This window comes from Castor canadensis, chromosome 6 (assembly GCF_047511655.1).
Source record: "Castor canadensis chromosome 6, mCasCan1.hap1v2, whole genome shotgun sequence".
Lineage (NCBI taxonomy): Eukaryota > Metazoa > Chordata > Mammalia > Rodentia > Castoridae > Castor > Castor canadensis.
Genome location: NC_133391.1, coordinates 22,954,508 through 22,969,557, shown reverse-complemented (window position 1 = coordinate 22,969,557; position 15,050 = coordinate 22,954,508). Strand labels below are relative to the sequence as shown.

General features: G+C 36.1%; 1 protein-coding gene and 1 pseudogene across 1 annotated transcript in view; one reads left to right on the top strand and one right to left on the bottom strand.

Moving 5' to 3' along the window:
• Nucleotides 1–7,747, bottom strand: part of LOC109682203 (nucleosome assembly protein 1-like 1) — a 46,941-nt pseudogene extending 39,194 nt beyond the window's left edge.
• Pde3a (phosphodiesterase 3A) overlaps nt 1–15,050 on the top strand; it is a 294,071-nt gene that overhangs the window by 95,726 nt on the left and 183,295 nt on the right. The gene's annotated exons all lie outside the window — the stretch shown is intronic.

The window sequence follows — 15,050 nt, the reverse complement described above, 5'->3', positions numbered from 1 at the left end:
CCTCACTCTTCCACAGGGAACAGGGAAGTGATAGACAAAGCCTTGGAGCCCACACCTCCCCTCCACACTCAGAATGCAGGGACAGTGTGCTTGACCATGATTCGTCATATAATGTGAGAACTTGGCTGGTGCTGGACAGAGATCACTGTACATCATTGTTGTAATTAGGTTTTATGTCGCAATAGTTTGGAGACATATGTGTTCATGTTTTACTAGGAAACATCCCCAAGTCATTCTTCAGTCCTGGGAATGACTGACATTTTTCAGACTTTCTATTATCTCAACATTGAGCATCCTTCCAGTTACCTGAGTGTGACATCCAGGATCCATTTTTGCCAAGCCTTTGAACTTCATTCCTCACTTTTATTATGCTGTAACATAATTCTGGTTTTGTGTCCACACACTCCTCTCCATTACTGAAGCATCAGCCCATCTTGGTCACCTCCCATCTAGAGGATTGTCCTGGTCCTTACTGGTCCCCAATTTATAGCCTTGCATCCCTATCTGTCTTACATTGCCTTCAAAATTACTTTCCTAAAATACTCATCTGCAAGATACTTAGTTAGCATAGACATGAACTTTTTTGAATTTTATGAATTAAGCCAAATTCTGTGTGGTTGATAGTAACTATTTAGGAAGGATTTGAGTTTAAGAACATCTCATTCTGTTCCAATAAGCATAGGTGCTTTTATATGTCTTCATTTAAAAAACACTGGCTATGGAATGATGTCTTGAGAGCATAATATTCTTGGATGTAAAAGATTTTGATGACAGCTAAAAGAAAACATGTTAAAGGGTTACAGAAATGTAAGTTATTTAGGGAACAAAAACAGAGGAAATTATTTAACAGTTTAACGGCATTGTAAAGGCAAATAACGCCTCAGCATTGAAGATCAAGCTCCGTGTGTAGAATGAAGTCAGATGAAGTTGTTTTGCCCATAGCAGGTCTGACTTGTGGCAGCTTTTAAGACACTCTAAATGATATTCTCTGCCAGTAACAACGTTGGAAAATTGTATTTCCAAACTGTGTTTTCTGAATTTGATCCCTTCTCTACCTCTTATTGGAAATCATATCTTAAATTCAATCTCTTTTCTGGTTTTATTCATGACATGTGCTAACAAAGTTCAGATTTTTTTTCTGACTTGCAAAGCAGCAATTCAGCATCATCCATGATTTTCTTAATTTTCAGATACTTTAAAAAAAAATTCAAACATTGCCTTATGAAAGAAATATGTTTTGATAGTCTCCTCTTCACAAAATAGGTGTCTTTAAGGTGGGATGGAAAATAAGTTTGAGGTGGAGTGTTGATCCCACTCACACTGGAAAGCTGGGTTAAGAAGAGATCAGAAGCTCCATCTGCGCTCAGTTGAAAAGAGGGAGGCAAGAATCTGTGGGCTGAGCAAGGCACCTACTCAGGAATGGGTAGTATCCCAGGGGCCACTTAGGATTTCAGGCATGACTACTATTCTTATTAGAGGGTTCTACCTAGAACTGTCTGACTACAAAGCTCAAATTCTTTTTCTTCTATTTAGAGAATACTTTATTAGTTTCTATACATATATCCATGTAGATAAGACATTACATCTGTACTACCCCTGTGCAAATGGAAAAACAATGTTTTTAGAACAATATGGCTATTAATTTCTGTATAATACCAACTCAACACGTAAAACTGGAATACATTTTCCCCAAAATTTAGTCAGCACTAAAAAGATCAAATTCTTAAAAAAAAAAAAATTCTTAAAAAAAAAAAGCTAACCTAGACAGTCTGTGTAGCAATGCACTATAGGTCAGGAAAGTGTTACTATAACTCAACAATATTTTTTCCTTTAGATGTTTTAGACAGGAGTGGGGAAAAATTCAAGAATTTCAGAGTGGGATAATGGAAGTGATAGGAGATTTATCTCAAGAGGAATAATCTCAGCATCAAGGTTGTTATCAAACTTTTAAGAATCAGTCCAGACTGGAGATGTAGCTCAGTGGTAGAGGGCTTGCCTAGCATGCACAAAGCTCTGGGTTCTACCCTCACCGCTCCCAATGAAAGGTAATTATAGTGCTGTGGTTTGATTTGTGAACTGCCCACCTCATATGTTAGAGCCCTAACCCCCAGTGTGATGGTATTTGGCAAAGGCGTTTGGGAGGTAATTAAGTTTAGCTGACATTGTGAGGGTGGGGCACTCAACATGGGATTAGTGCTCTTATAAAATATGCCAGTGTTTGAGTTTCTCTCTGTCCACAACGGTATGACCATGGAAGGCTGCTGTCTGTAATCCAAGCAGAGAGCCCTCACCATAATAGTCCATGATGGCACCTCAATCTTGTACTTTCAGTTTACTCAATTGTGACACAAGAAATTACTGTTGTTGAGGCTACCCAGTGTGTGGTGTTTTGTTACTGCAGCCTGACCTGACTAATACATGCACTTTTCCAGGCTGTATCCTGGAGAATGATTTAATGAGCTGGAGAGTCACATTTGAACTCCTCCAAATCTTACATGATTTCATAGTGACCATTTAGGGTGTGAAAACAATCTAATGCTTAATTTGTCTATCAGTGGTTTTCAACCCTGCCTGCACTTTAAAATCTCCTTTGGAACTGGTAAATATTACTGATGTAAGGAAGTTTCAATCCCAAAGCAATTAAAACCGTAGGTAGGGCCAGGGCACTGGGGTTTTTTAAAGAGCTCCCAGAGTGAGTTTAACAGACCTAAAGTAATCCCTTTTCCTCTGTAGAAAGAGGTTGTACAGTCTCTCTTACCTGGTTGCCCGTTTCACATCTTAGAGGAAAATTGTTCTTATTTTCTGAACCACAAACGTACAGTTCCATAAACCATCTTCTTTCTGTTTCTTCAAATTCTTCACTTAAAAATCCCAGAATCAGGACTGAAATTTTTCAGTAGCATGTATGATTTCTAGGTTTCTGAATTCTGATTGAATTTGTAATGCTTAAAGTTTTACTTTCAAAGAAGTACTGAATTTTTTTTATTTTATACCAAAGCAAAACCCAATCAGTAGGAAATTCTGGACACTTAGAGAGAAACTACATCTTGTTAAAAGTTTGTTTTTTGTTTTCCCACCTACACATTTCAGTCCTTAAAGCTGTGGATCTAGTGACCTCTGTGGGGTTTTAGTAAGCTAAGTGACCACATTGTCACAGCTGTAACTCATCTGCAGAACTATTTCTCAGAAACATAGCAAGTAGCTAGTGACTATTAGTAGACTGAGAAAAAAAGAAAAAAACAGCTTAAATCCTAAATCTTATCAGAAATTTCTCTGAATTACTTTTTTAGATGTTGGAATGTTGGAATGTTTAGCATTCAATCATGTTTTGGGGAATTTTTAAATTTAGTTTGAACTAAAGGGCAAAATGTTTGGGGACCAGCTTAGTATCTAAAGACATTGAATATCTAAGACATATTCTCAGATTCACATTTTAAATAAATTAAAACGGTTACTTACCAATATGAAAAATCTTTTCAATGTGTTTAAGTTTACTCACTGTAAACTTACTGTGTATGATCGTGCACACAATCATTTGTGAAACCACAGCTTTCTCAATAATTATTAAAGAACAATTAAAATGGGGAAGCAGATCTTAGAAATGGTTCCTATTATAATACTATGATGAGCTATATCATTGATTTTTTTGTAGCTAAAACTTTTTCTTTTTTGGTGCTGGAAATGGTACCCAGGGCCTTGCTCATGGTAGGCAGGCCCTCTGCTACTGAGCTGTCCCCCACCGGCAACCCAAGATAAAAACTAAACTGTGAGTGTCATGTGCTTGAAAGAATAATAATTTATCTACATTTAGTGAATAGCACACACTCGTGTTAACACTGTTGAGCTTAAGAAACAGCACACTGGCAGTTGTAGATCTTCCTGGGTGCTCACCCAACTCGAGACACCTCTCTTCCTTAAGGTTAACCTATAGCATTCATGTTGAGAAAATTATTCCCTAGATTTTCTCCATGGCTAAAGCTATGGAATGAATCTTTAAAAGATCTAATTTTCATTTTGTCCATTTTTAAGTAAAAGTAAGCATGACTTTCATTAAGGATTTGAAATAACATGTCTCAGCTTTCCTAGAATAGAATAGAACCATTTTGGAGCTGGAGAAATGATACTGAACACTGACATCCCTCAGAACTTCAGTTTTATATTAAAAAAAGCCAATTTCTCTGCAAACCACAGCTCTGTTTTACAGCAAGATGAACTACAACTGCCTTTACTTTGGCATTCCTCTTAAAGGAATGAAAAAAAGCATGGTGATATTGCTGCTTCTTTAAGTTCCTTAAAAAATGGGATCTATCTTTAGGTAAAAAGTTTTAAGTTTGAGGGGGAAAATACTGTCTTTCAATAAGCTATGGTTACAGAAAGAAAAAATCAGCATGGAGTGTTTAATAAAGCAACCAAAAGTGTTATTTTAAAAAGAAAAACCAGTGTAATTGGTTATGGATTTCCAGTAGTTAGTTAAAATCTCAGGAGAGGAATTGATAGCTCTACACACATAACAAAATGTGTTTACATTTCAACTTGGGTTCACTGGAATCCTTCCAATTAAGTACTCATTGATACAAAATTTTTAACAAGGAAATTCTATCATCACCTCTGAAAATGAACTTTATGATTTTTCTTAAGAATAGCAACTTTTGATTATCCTTAGACTGTAATCCAATGTATTCACTCACATTGTCAAAAAGGTACACCCCCCCAAATTCCCAATAACTAACCTGAGATATTTTAATGTGATTTTCCTATCTTAAATTTAATGGTGTTCTTTTTCTCCCTCAATGGTCTTATTTCCACATTTGTTCCATAATTTCTATAGCACTTACTATAATATGGTGATCTAATATCTGAAAAAAAGTTCTTGGACCTTTTGGAAATACTTCATCCATTTGTGTTAAAACAGGAGCCACACAGAGATCTGAAAGTGTGTCATCTGCACAGATCCAGGATAGAAGTCCTTTGCTTTTGTTTTCCATGTTAATAGCAACACCTCTTGGGAAGAAGATACTGAATATCAGACTTGTGATACAAGCAGGCACACATTTTGGAGCTTTTAATGAGATTGAGAAACATTTCATGAGATTTAACTTAATGTAATGTAACTTAACATGTCTTCAAGAGAGTCAATTAGCATTATGCATTTTAACTGGGCTTGGTGGTGCATGCTTATAATCCCACTTATGTTGGAAGTACAGATAGAAGCAAAAGCATGAACCCTGTTTGAAAGGTAACCTAAGCAACAGGGCTGGAGGGATAGCTCAAGTATAGACCACTTGCCTAGCAAGCACAAGGCCCCAGATGACTCCACCATCTGAGCACCATAACCAAACATAAGACCTTGTACTACTTCCTACCTCCCCAAAAAAGTACTGCCCATTTTGATCCATAGTAAAGAGAAGCATGGGTAAGTGATACTCATACTGTAGGAAATAAGAATTAGTATAAGCCTTAGAGACTTGGGGCTCTCTCTAGCTCTCTTCTGTAGGAAATTAAATTTAACTTTTTCTTTTTTTAAAAAAGCACTGTATTGTGTAATATTTTGTCTTTTATACATGCTTAGTAGATGTCAGACCTCTTCCCATGTTGGCATCCCTTTTGTCAATCATATGATAAGATGGGTACCACCCTTAATTCAAGGTAGGCCTCTGCTTCTACCTGGAATCAGTACAAAATCAAGAGATTATTCTGTGAGAACTAAAATTGTATTTGACTTTTAAATTTCATGTAGGCTTCAAAACCCAACCCAACCAACCAAACAACAGAGTTGTGCAATAGGCTTGTCATTTTTCCTTTCCATGGTAGTAGAAGGACTACCCCACTTCACTATGCTTGTTTTGATTCTTCTTTGAGTAGCAGTCTTGATCATCTGCCTCATCTCCTTCTTCCCCTTTATTTTTATTTTTCACCTTCTTCATCACCATTATCTTCATCAATGGCTTCTACAGTGAAGTGTCATACTGCTCTTGTGATTGTATTGCTCACATAAAAAGTAGCCAATGTTAGACTCTGCAGCAAGTATATCCTAACATTGTCACCTGGGTCTCCACTTGAAGGAACATAAAAAATAGCCATTGGGAGCTATTTTGGTTGGTGTGTGAGCTGTCCCACAGCCCTTGCATGTCTGCTGCTTGTTAGTGGCTGTCAAAGCAACATTCTTTCCTGCCTTCCAATACATCTGGCAGTTTGAACAACTCTAATTTCTGGTCCATCAAAAGAAAAGAGATCAGAATCACCTGGCTCTGATCTCATCCTGATATCTTTGTCAGCACCTCATTTGTGAAATATTCATTTGGTTCAAAGTGAAATTCTAAGAGAAAACTCAGAGGCTGGCCAGCATCTGAGAGCTTCTCTTTAATGTCTTCCAAGGGCTTCAGAATAGATTCACTGTGTTCTAACCCTTCAGAATTTTGCAAGTCAACATTCTGAAAAACAGTCAACCAAAATTCAGGAATTCCTTTGGGGTCTTCATTCTTTTTCTCTTGTGGCCTTTTCTTTCTGTTCCTTTGAAATTTCATCAGCCTGGCCTGGTTTCCATTCATATTCTTTGTCTGTGGGTTCATAAATCACAGTCATGATTGCAAATCACTTATCAAGTGGAGGCAGATAGAGACTAGCATACTTTTTCAAGATCATGAAGTTCCTTTCAGAATTTGGCTTCTATCTGTGTACATCAAAATTCAGAGGTTTTAGAGCATTGATTCATACTTTAGCTTCTCTAGGCAAGCTTTTCATGTGTAGTATTGCTGTTTTACTGGATTATCACATCTTGAAGGGCCATAGGAATCTGAAGATTTTGCATCATTGGACAGTCAGTTGGTGCACTTTGATTTTTTGTTTCGTTGCTTTCTTTTTGATCAAGTTCACATTGGTCTTTCCTATCAGTGTCTGCCATGTAGTAAGAACTCCAAATACCAATGCTAATAGGGAGCCAAGTGACTGGAGGTGTGCAGACATTGACTCAGGGTGACAGTAGCAGCAAGAGGAGCAGGAATCAGTGCATGAGCAGATGGCACTAAAAAAAAGCTAGTTTGTTTTTCTATTTTTGGACATTTTCACATTGCAATCACACTATGGGTGTTCTATGACTTGCTTTTTTCATTTGATTTTTTTTTTTAGATTCAAGCATGTTGAATAACTATAGCTCATTCATTTTTCTGCTACATATTGCTTCATTGCCTAAATTTACCAAATCATAATATTTACCCATTATTAGTATTGATGGATTTTTATTTGTTTCCAATATTTTTTGGATAGTACTATGTAACAACATAAATAAAATTGTACGTGGCTTCATACATTTACAAATTTGATGCATGGTGTGCTTTTTACACATGGCAGTGAAATTATGGTATGTTCTTGTTTACTTTCCCAGATACAATCAAAGCACACTTTAATGTGGTATTAACAATATACCCTCACTCCAGCAGAGTTTGTGAAATCGAGTTGACTTATATTTCAAGTGTGGTTGGTGTGAAATGAAATTTACTATGGTTTTAATTTCCATGTCCATGATTGATGGTAAGTTTGTCACTTTTCATCGCTATGACCAAATACCTGAGAGAAACAATTTAAAGGAGGAAGGGTTTATTTTGGCTCACGGTTTCAGTCCATAGTCGTTGGTTCTGTTGATTCTGGGACCATGTTGAGACAGAACATCATGGAGGCTGCTCATCTCATAATGGATGTGAAGCAAAGGAAGAGGGAAGGGGCCAGGGTAAGATATAGCCCTCAAGGTCATGCCGCTAGTGACCTCTTCCTCATACTAGACTCCACCTCCTCCCAGTAATGCTACCATCTTATGAATCCATCAAGGAATTAATCCTTTGAGTAGGTCAGAGCCCTCAGGATCCAGCCACTTCCCAAAAGCCCATCAGTTGACAACCAAGATCAACTGTGGGGGACATGTCATTTTCAAACCATAACAATAGGGTTGCATCTCTTCATATGTTTAGTAGCCTTTCACTAAATGCCTCTTTGTGTCTTTTGCCCACTTTATTCTTAAGAGGTTTGTCTTATTTCATAAGAATACTTTATATATTTAGGGTAAATATTATTCTTCAGTTATGTACATTGAGAGTGTTTTTTCTTAGGATTTTCTTGAATTTTCACTCACCAAGTTGATTTTAATGACATTAACTATTTTTCAATTTTAATGTAAGTGTTTTAATTTCCTATAGCTTTTTATGATCAGTCATTATAAACCCAGTGACTTAAAACAACACCTATTTATTCTTTTCCAATTCTGAAAGTCAGAAATATGAAATCAGTTTTACTGGGCTGAAGTCAAGGTGTCGGCAGGGCCTTTCTTCCTTGGGAAACTCTGGGGAAAAATTCTTTTCCATTCCTTGCCCAACTTCTAAAGCTGCATTCCTTGGCTCCTGGCCTCTTCCTTCATCTTCAAAGCCAGCAGCCTAGAGTCATGTTTCAGTCTCCTTATTGCCTTCTGCCTCTGCTTTCCTTAATTGTTCCTCTACCTCCTCCTTCTGGGGACACTTGAGGTTACATAAAATCCAGGAGAATCTCCCCATCTCAAAATCTGCATTTAATTGCATCTGCAGAATTTTTTTTGCCATATAAAGCAATATTCACAGATTTCAGGGATTTCACAGATTTCAGGGTCATTATTCATCCTTTCACCACAGATTGTCTGCTGTTTTGTTATTGGTGGTGGTGGTAGTGGTAATAGTAGAGGTGTCAGAGTGATGGCCTGTTAGCCAAATACTTTGTTAAGCAATCTCTTTAGATCACTGTTGATCATTGTTGAATGAAAAAACAGTTCTGTCCCTTAAAGATGACATCTACCACACATACCAAATATGGGGAATACATGTATGTATTTTTTTTTCAAATTCCTGATCTCCTTTCTTCTCTCTCATTTTGAAGTTTGCCTAAACCTTTGGGTCAAGTGCCTTGACTGAGCTCACACTTACTTTTTCATGTGAGAAAATCTAAGGGTAAAACAGTTGATACAAAGTTTTTTTGCAATCCCTTTGTCAAATTAATTGATTAATTAAATTTAAGCATACTTCATATTTAATATTAAGCAAAGGATATTTTATATTTAATGAGCCTTTGGTTTTGTCTATGGGAATAAGTTTGGATTTTAAAAACTCTTTTAACATTTTTATTAGCATATATTAATTGTATAGGGGGTTCATTGTCACATTTCCATATATGCTTACATTGTACATTGGTTAGATTCATCCCCTCCATCATTTTCCCTCACCCCTTCTCCACCACTTAAAATAATCTCAAGTTCCATTGCTCTGTTTTCATACAAGTACATGAAGTATATTGACCTTATTCCCTTTCCTTCACCTTCTCCATTTACCCTCCCCCCTTACACCAGTCCCTGACCATAAACAGAACCTGTTTTTCATTCCAGTCTTTCATTGTTCAAGTGTATATTTCTTGTTCAAAGGGATTTCACCCTGGTATTTCATCCATTAATATATTGTACTTCAATCAGATTAACCCCCTCTATTACTCTCCCTTATCCTCCCCCATTCCCTTTTAATCAACAACTTTCACTGTTTCATTATGTCTTCTTCTTACACAGATAAAATGTATTCTCTGTCATTCTATTTTCCTCTCCTTCCTTCCCCTAGTCCCCTAAAACAGTCCCCCATTATAGATATTATATGTTATATCATGTTTTATATATATAATCATATTTTTATAAAGAGAGATATATAGATATATAATCACATTTGTATTTTTGTGTAAAAACTTCCCCTCATATTTAAATGGGAAGACCCAGGGTCTACTCCCAATAAAGGAAGAAACTGAAGAGTAGACCTTCATGGAACCATTGGTGGGGAATGAAAGGCTGGAGCTGGATAGGCAAGAACATAGAAAGGGGACAGAGTGAGGTAGAGTCAGGAAGCCATAGCACAAGAAATGTTTGAATGCTTTAGTTTGTATTTTGGTTCATGCTGGACTCTGGACATTGCAGCATTTAAAGTGAGATACTTTTTATAATCTGAACCTCTTCACTCTAATCATTTGCATTTATATAATTGATTGTTTTTTGAGAAGAAAGGCTTTGACTTTTAATCTTATTTTGAGGACTATAACAATGTTTAGAATACTGAGTATTATTATTGCAGATAAATAAAATACTAATGTTGCATTTAGACTGGAAAAACCAATGCTTTGGTAATATCTTCGCCAAGCAATGAAGAAGAGGCAGGTGTGATACTTACGTTGTGCTGTCTAACACTTGGCTGTATGGAATTTGAATTTTGTGAGATAGCTTTAATGGATGTTATCTTAATAAGTGCATGTTGCCACCTTTTCTATAATTAGAATATAAAAATAATTTTCTTGAATACATAATTGATGAAAGAATTTCAAGACTAAATAAAATAAGTAATTAATATTTCTGCACCAAACATGGGAACTTAAAGACGGAGCTTCAGATCCCTAGTCTGTCTCAATAATTGCCTGCCCAGTTTCATTCTGTGACATCATACATCCTGTAGATGTACTTCAGGAGAATGTACTTGACATTGATGGGGAACTAATTGCATGTGATTATCCTAATTATCCAAGATAGAGATGCAGTCAGCCCCTTGAACATATGCTTGGGTCTGCAGGGATCCAAAACAGTGCCTGGAGGGTTAGATGTAGAGTCCTTCCCCAGAGAGCAAAAGGATAGGACAACAAATTATAACCCTGGGCAAGTTCTATCAAGTTGTTTTGAATCTGTGGGCTGAAAATGTCAGTAGTTATTAAACTATACATTGCAAGTTATTAAGAATATAATTGCTGAATGTCCTATATTCCTTTCTGTCATTAGCAGTCAAGTTGCAGCTGAACGTTCATCTGCCTGGTCTCACGGGATCACTGTTGATTATGGATAAGAAACCGGAATATACAGAGATTGCCTTGTCTCCTGCAAATACTGTTTGGGAATTTAGTGCAGAATAGTTAGCTTCATTCCATTCATACACTCATGGCTAAGCCATATTTTGGGGAACAGCCCTCTCTCCAGCAAACACACAGGGAGCCCTTTCTTATCACTAGGGTAAAGAAAGGGAAAGACAGGTTCCTGACATTTTTTAAAATTTCACAATCCATTGGATAACATTTAGGAACAAAGGGGCACTATACATTTGATTGTAATTGCCTTGAAATCCGAAGAGGCTAAGAGAAAATATGAATAAGTATTTCATAATAAATACCTCTTTTTCCTATTTTTAAAAAATCACAGCAAAGCAAATGCTATGTGCCAACAAATTAATATCCCTAATTATCATGCATTTTTATAAGAAATTCTGGAGTTCAGCCTTTCAGTTTCTGATCAGCAGTATGAAACCCTGCTCTATTGTTAAGCAAATTTTTATAGTCATAAAAACAGCATTTCTATCTAAGATGTAAACTCCTAAGGTCCAACATCATAGGAATAATTCAACAGTAAGCTCCATAAATAGGACTAAAATATAACCCTGAATTTCTGCTAAAATCTTTTCTCTTAACCATAAAAAAACAGAGGGGATCTGCCTGCTGGCCTGAGGTTGGAGGAATCAAAGTGAGGCAGTAGAAATGTGATTTTGATAGTTTTATGCCATGGGGTCTGGTTCACAAAAATTAATATATAAGATGCAGATGATTACTTTTCTATAACACATTCTCCACAGTGCCCTCAAGTATTAACATGTTCTTCCAAAAGGTCAGCTTTAGCTAGGAGAAAAGTTATAATGGACTGACATTGTACTCTGTATCATGGGAGAAAGGAAAGTAATTGTTGACTTCATCTGTGTGATTCTAACATTATCCAGCCAACTCAGGCTTCTTCCATTTTGGTGAAAATTCCAACTATGTTAGTAATACCCACCTGGTGTTATTTCTGACATTAAGAAGGAAGTTTACTTCTTCTCCACCACTCCTTTTATCTTCAGTTGGACCTTGGAATTTCTCCTTCTTCAGTTAGGTTTCACTGAAATATGGTGACTTCTTCTGTTACCCCCAACTTTGTCAATGGAAAATATCAAACATCAAAGTTGCAAATATCTCACGTTGAACACCTCTGCATGCACCAGCTGGATTCACCATTAACATTTTACATTTGTGTCAACACATATCCATCCATGTCTCCAACCCTTGATCCATCCACTCACTGAGGGAGGCATCTAAATTTTTTGATGCATTTCAAAGTGAGTTGCAGGCATGGAACCCTTCTCTGAGGTCCGTCACCATGCATATCATTAAGTAGAGTTCAGTATTTGATTACAGGTAGTGATATTTTGAACTTAACTAGTTAAGAGTTCCTTGGCTGGGAAGGGTTCTTGTGGGGAGAAAAAGCTGCCAAGAGTAGGAGAGGTTGAGCTTTGGCTGGGAAGTTAGAGCTTCTATCGTGGATTAATAATAGCTATCAATTCTTCATACCATGCTAAGCATTTTAAGTATACTATTTGATTTGATCCACATAAATTTGTTTGCTTACCTTCAATTTACTCATAAGGAAATAGAAACTGAGAGAGCATGAATCATTTGGTCCAGGGATTCATTGGAACCAGAATTGACTTCTGAGGTTTTTGTTTTTTTCCTTCTCTTAACCAGCATCTTGATAATGAAAAACAGCAATTAAGCTTTTTGAGATTTGCTCAAAAAACTTTAAAGTACATATATGCTTTAAAAATTATCTACTGATAATTTTAGGGGATTTAAAATTACCTAAAGATAACCTGTCTTGAGATAACATTATCTCATCATTTGTGCACTATGAAAATCAAAATTTTAAATACAAGCTTTTTTAAATCAGGTTGTATAAACAGACTATTCCCATTTATTTTCTGCTTCAAAATATTATTTTGTCTACAGGCTAATACCACAGTACTCAATATTACATAAAAGCTAGTTTTGGCTATTACTTTAGAAATCTAATAGTGATCTCCTAGAGGAATTGTCTCTAGTGTGAAATTTATTATTCAGAATTATACTCATTTCTCAGGACTTAATTTTTTCTCTTCATGTTATTATAAGGAAATAGACATTAGTTATAGCTGTTATTAAAAACTTCAAAATGTAAAGTAAGGGTGGTGAGCTAAACTACTATTATAATTAAGTTTATATCCATTATTTTTATTGTAAGTATTCCCAAGAGAAATATTACTTAATTGCAACATAAAAAGTAGTGTTTTTTCAGCTCATTAAATTTTTTACCAACATTTCCTTTTTCTGGCTCTGAGAAAGAGGAATGCACCTTCTACTGAAGGAATCTGTGTCATATGTCAGCATTATGTCATTGAATTCTTGCAAAGACTTTTTGGGAAGGGGTGGAGGCCAATTCTAGCATATTAATATATAATTATGAGAGTTGACCATGTTAACATGAATGAATGGGCCAAAGTCATGTCAAGTAAATCCTATGCAAAGAGAGGCTATTTACTGTTAAGTAGACCAAGGAAGATGTGCATATTTTCAAGTAATTAAAATATCCTGGCTTAAAGGAATGCCATTATGTATAAGAGAAAGAAACCTAAAAAGAATTTTTTTACTCTGTCATTGAGTATGCTGGCTTTGGGAGTGAAACCCTTAAAGAAACAATTGAATACTTGCTGATAAACAGCCACCCTCTCCACACCACACTTTCCTTTATAACAACCAAAAATGGAGCTCAGAGGGTCTCTTCATGATTCATCAGTGGAACAGCTTGCTTTTCTCCTTGTCATGGGAGGAAGCAGTTCTCTACAGACCTCATCTTCTGCCAGAAGCCACAAGTTTGGCTTGAAATCTTAGAAGTACTCATTTCTTAAGTAATTAATTAAAACAAATAAATAAAATGTGTAAGCCTCTAAGGTTCCACACATGACTCATGTTCTTCCAAAATACTCTGTCAACACTTGCAGTCTTCATAATAATGATTGTGAGAGAGGGCTAATTGTTCCCAATCTAAATTTTCATGTTAAAGTGCTTTTAGGAATAAGGATGGATTATTCCTATTGACATCTTAGTCCATGTGGAATAAATACACTTTTGGAGGCAGCATACTAAATTGGAAGGAAGAGTGAAGATAACAATAAATGCATGAATATTGGTAATCAGACCAGGGCACTCTGGGTATCCATTTACATTTTATACACTCTCATCAACTTAATGACATTAAGTTGTATAATGAGTAAGTACTGGATCCAGGACCTGTCACTTCAGTCACCACATCCAATACCTTAAGTGAGCCCTGGATTACTCTTACTCCTTTTCATTTTGGTATTTTCAATACCAACCTACTATAAATGTTCAATAAATTTTGGGTGTATGCAACACAACTAAAAACTGCCTACAACTTTAACTACTTAAACATTTATTGTAAAGAGAAAAATTTGCAAGAAATCACAGTCATCATCCAGATACACTACCTATTTTGAAATATCATTTAAATGGCATTTTCTTTCCTTCTAATCTGTAAAAGTTTTAATTTATAAAATTATTATTGAGCCCAGTGCAATGCCAGTACTTTATGGGCTATATTTCAATATTACTAATTCTAATGTTAAAAAGTCCCTGTTTCACTATGAATCTCAAATCTTTTTCAGACCCAAATTTTGGCACATATATCTTTACCTAGATTTTTGGATGGGTGAAAAGTCTCCCAGCCTTCTGGATTTTTTTTTCTTGCATTTTCATCATGATTTTGTTAATGATATTGAAAATAATTAATAGAAAATGTCTGCTTCTGACATTTCAGCATTTATTAAAACCCACAATTTCATATTGCCAGCTCTCCCACCTTTCTCTTTCTTCATGAACTGGGGTTTGAACTCAGTGTCTTGAACTTGCTAGGCAGATGCTCTATCACTGAGCCACACCCTGGTCTCTTTATGCTTTAGTTATTTTTAGAATGGGTAATTGTACTTATGCTTGGGTTGGGCCTGGACCATGATCTTCTTATTTATGCTTCCTGCTTAGATGGGATGACAGGTGCATGCCACCACATGCTGCTTTGATTGGTTGAGATGGGGTTTCCTCAAGTTTTTGCCCAGACTGGCCTGGAATGCCAATCTTCTCAATTTCTACCATCTGAGTAGCTAGGATTTCAG